This window comes from Solanum pennellii, chromosome 12 (genome assembly GCF_001406875.1).
Source record: "Solanum pennellii chromosome 12, SPENNV200".
NCBI classification, from domain to species: Eukaryota; Viridiplantae; Streptophyta; class Magnoliopsida; order Solanales; family Solanaceae; genus Solanum; species Solanum pennellii.
In genome coordinates this window covers 92,395-97,303 of record NC_028648.1, presented here as the reverse complement: position 1 = coordinate 97,303, position 4,909 = coordinate 92,395, and positions in this window count along the sequence as shown.

Here is a 4,909-nt window from a genome sequence, read left to right as displayed (position 1 = left end):
ATTTGTTTTGAAACAATGTTTTTGACATCTTTTTGAAGAATTTCTTTAGCAGACTTGCAATCTACCCTTAGCAAAAACTTTTTGTTAATAAGATCATCCTGAAATTTTGTTATACAAAGAACAATAGACAAGACTTCTTTTTTAACAGTAGAATAATTCTTTTGAGAGGAATTCCAGATTCCCGATGTAAAGCGGACCAACTGCTCTGTAGATTCAGGATCTACCATTTGTTTTAGGATACCTCCATAACCCAAGTCGGAGGCGTCAGTTTCAACAATCATAGAAGCATGAGGGTTAGGAATCCCTAAACAAGGAATTGTTTGAACCAAAGCTTTGATATGAATAACCGCTTGGGTTTGTTCTGAACTCCATGGAACAGGGACTTTTTTAAGTCTTTTGTAAAGAGGTTCGCAAATGTGCCTGATTTTTGGAATAAAATCGGCAACATAGTTTAAACTTCCCAGAAATCGCTGGAGCTGGGTTTTTTCAATAATTTCATTGGGAAATTTAGAAGAGAATTCTAAGGCTCTACAGATGGGTTTAAAAGTTCCTTGAAAAAGATCATGACCTAAGAACCTAATCTTTGTTTGAAACAAAATCATTTTCTTAGCACTGACTACTAAACCATTGTTTTTGACTATATTGAAGAATGTGTTGAGGTGTTTAAAATGAGAATCAATGTTCTCAGAAAATATTAACACATCATCAATATAAACAATCGACATGGAAGAATAATCATTAAAAATGGAATTCATGATGTTTTGAAATTCAGAAGGGGCGTTTTTGAGCCCAAAAGGCATTACATTCCATTCAAATTGACCAAATGGAACATTAAAAGCAGTTTTGTACTTATCTTTTTCAGAAATTTGTATTTGCCAAAATCCCGATTTCATATCAAATTTGCTAAAAATTTTTGCATTAAAAATCCTTTTCAAAAGGTCTCTTTTGTTAGGTATGGGATACCTAATCCATTTCAAGACTGCGTTGAGAGGCTTGTAATTAATTACAAGTCTAGGAGCACCTCTTTCTTTCTCGGAGTTTTTGTTAACGTAGAAGGCAGAGCAGCTCCAAGGAGACTTTGAAACCCTGATGATGCCATTTTTTAAAAGAGTATTAATCTCTTCTTTGCAAAATTCCATCATTTCATGATTCATCTGAATGGGTCTTGCCTTAGTGGTAATGGCCCTTTCATTGAATCCTTCAATGTATGGTAAGGAAACAATGTGCTTTTTTCTTTTCCAAAAAGCATTAGGAAAATCAGAACATATTTCTTTTTCAAATTTCTCTCGAAGATTTGCTATTTTGTTAACAATTTCCGGAGTNCTCCGGGGTTTTTAAAATCTGTTCGATTTTCTTAATACGAATTTCATCTTTTAAAAAGGTGAGATGCTGAGAAAGTTTGTTTATTTTGAAAACAGTTTTTTCTCTGACAAAATTACTTTCTTCTTGAGAAAGGGTTTTTACAAAAGGGAAAAGTAGATCTTTTCCTAATATATTAGTGGAGATACCATCCAGAGTAGTGAAATACGGTTTTATTTGGGTAATAAAAGGTATTCCAAGGATGATATCTTCATTAATATCTTCGGTAATAACAAAATCATTTGTTAAACAAATGCCATTATTGCAAATATGAGCTTTAGAAAGCTTATAGTTTATTTTCAAAAGTTCTCCTGTGGCAGAGTATAATTTCGAAGTACTTTTTTGTAAATACTGAAGAGGAACAATACCTTTCATAATGCAGTTTCTATCAGCACCACTATCAAGCAAAGCAACTTTGTTAATAACAAAATGTTTATTTACTACTATTTTAATAGGGATATGATGACTCTGTGGTCTGATAGAGGAAATTACCGTTAAGCCGGGTGTTGTAGAAGTGGAGGCATTGTTACCTGTTTGAGTAAAATTTCCTGTTTCTACTAGATGGTCGTTGTTGATATTAGGTTTACTAATATCATCATCATCATCATCTGAATCATTCCTTGAGGAGCTATGTCTAGACTCATGGTCTAAGAAGGCCGGTTTTTTAGAATCCTGACGAATAGGAGTGTCAGTTTCTATAATGGAAATACGAGTTTTGATCATTTTGATTTCGTTTTTAAGGAGGGAAACTTCATGACGAAGATCCGAGATAGTTGGTTCAGAGTTATTATCTGAACGATTCATGATTTGCTTCATGCTGAAAGGTTCGATAATAGGACGAGACTTTGGTTTGTCTGTATTGAGAATAAGATTTTTGAGCTCTAGGAGGAAACGGTTCCTAGCCTCATCATCATTGATATGTTGAATAACATCAAAGAGAGCTTCTTTGGAATGATCAGAGAGAACCCTGATTTGTGGTTCTTTCCCACAAGTGCAGAATGCCTCAGTACAGGTACAACCTTTGTCTGATTGGCTGGAATCTGAATCATAGTTCAGGTCGATGTCCTCATCTGAGCTGTTTTCTCCAGATACATCTGAAACATCAGAAAAGGGTTCATCAAGGATAGCAAGAAGTTTACCTTTTGTATCCTCATCCATATTAAGAAGATTAATTTTCTTCTTCTTTGTTTTTGAGCGGCATTCGTTTGACCTGTGGCCTTTCTTACCACAGTTCCAACAGATATCCTGTTTCTTTTGGGCAGATCTTTTAGACTTGCTTCTTTTGCTTTCAGACTTGGAAGATCTGGAGGAGGAATCATTGTTCCTTCTTGATTTTCGTCTGTGGGATCTTTCTTTATCCTCCTTCTTTTTATTATCAGGTGGAGTGATAAATCCAAAATCTCTACAAAAACTTCCAAGTTCTTTTCTTGAAGAAGACTGTTCTTTCTTGAGCTGATGTCTCAATTTGATGTCTGTGCATAGCTCAAGGGCTACAATGTTAATGGTGCTTACCAAATCACCATAGGTAAGATTGCTATAAGGAATGCTTCCATTATTCCTGTCTTGTATTTTGGTTCTTACCTTATCTGAAAAGAGAGGAGGTAAGCCACTGATGAAACGTTCCTTCCAATAGTCCAAATTGCAATCTGGACGGATCATTACTTTGCTCAAAAAGGCATGTTTGTAGTGGACGAAGTTGTCTAAGTTTGGACAACTTAGATTACTCAGTATTTGGAGACTCCTGTCCTGAAATAACTTTGGTTCTCCAATAAAATGTTTAGCAATATGATAAAGCAGAGTAGCACAAGCATCTTCTCTTGTTTGAGTAGAAGTTGTTTGTGTATTACCTTCCATCTTTACCACAGTCTCATTTGCTGTTGCGTTGATGATAAGGTGCTTGATTTCATCAGTACAGTAGTTGTCCCACCAATGTTTTAACATTCCTGTGAAACCTGCAATAACCATGTTTGCAGCATCTATATCTGTTGATCCTCGCATTTTGTATGCAGTGATGGCGACTCCCATTTCATGGAGCTTGTTATAGACTTGATGCTCTGCAAGACCATCAATATTCCATTCTGTGATGCTTCTTCCTTCATGAGATGAAGTAGATAAGAAAGCATTTTCTTCATACTGCAAGTCTGGGAAAGAAGGTTTGTTGTGGTAGTTTTTCATGTTATGAAATCGACTACTGGAAAGTTTTTGGAGAAGATTGTTTTTCTCTGAAGAAGAGTTTGAATTGGTTTGGATAGTGGAAACCTTTGCGATTTCTTTATCTTTCTTTTTAGAGATATTGAAGTTATTAAGCTGAGCATTGATTTTCTCAATGATGCTTCCTGTAACTTCAAAAGTATCTGAAAGTTTTGGGAATTTTTCTTTGGAGAATTCGGGTATTTTGAACCCTGGATAGGTTTCGATATTGTGGTTGGAAGAAGTAGAAGCCGGTGTTGGTCTTCCACTAAGATATGGTCTGGTGTCTTCTATCTGTCTAGAGATTACATGAAGGATTTGGTTGGAATAGTTGTTTTGTTCAACAACTCTATCAATATCTGCAGTAGTGAGTATAGATCCCGTCTTATCACTTTTCTCTTTAAAGGGAGAAGCCTTGATCACTGTACCTGCAATAGGAATATTGATTCCTTCAAGAGGAGGAGTGGTAGATTCTATTACCTTGTTAGAAGATGTATACCATTTGTTAATGATAACTTGTAAAGACTCAGCACAATTTTCAATTCTACCGGTCATTTCAAACCACTTGAAGAATTCGATTTCACAGCCTATTCTTCTCATATCTTTCATCCAGATATCTCTAAATTTTTCTCTTTGCTTAAGAGTGTAGGAGGAAACATACCATTTTCTTCTGACTTGGTTGTTAGGATGAATCCATTGTTCCTGTAAAATAGCTGGATTAGGTTCAAAAGGTTTGTTTACCTTTAACATTCCTAACCAAGCTGGCTTGTCAGCAGGCGGTTCCATTTCGCTTGCTGTAGGACTACCTGAGATATTTTGGTAATAAACTTTAGGTATATCACCTGTGAAATCAACACCTGTGACTTTACCTTTACTGTTGTCTACAGAGTTGCTTGCAACAGTAATGTTGTCTTCTTCGTCTTCCTGGGTCCTAGAAGAAGATGGTTGAGGAATTGTCCTGGAAGGGCACGAAATGGATGGTGACCAAGACGATCTTCTAGCAGATGAAGATCTCATTGATGGATTCTCAAGAAATTTCAAATCAATAGATCCATCGGGGAACTGAATAACTCTTTCGATCTGAGATCGTTGGGGTTGAGAAGTAAATGGTTGAGTGATATTTTCAAAGTGCCAATCATTATTGGAAAGAATATCTTTCCATTGCAAAGTTCTAGGAACAAAAATAGAACTATGTGAGTGGTTAGCTTCCATGAGCATGGTTTCACCTCTGGTACTTTCCAGACAAGCTTTTGGTGCAAGTTGAGTTTTCATCAGTCTGTAGTATACACGGTAAACAACAGCTATTTCACGTGAATCAGTCTTGCTGTTTAGATTTTTGGTTTTGACGTTGAGAGTCAGA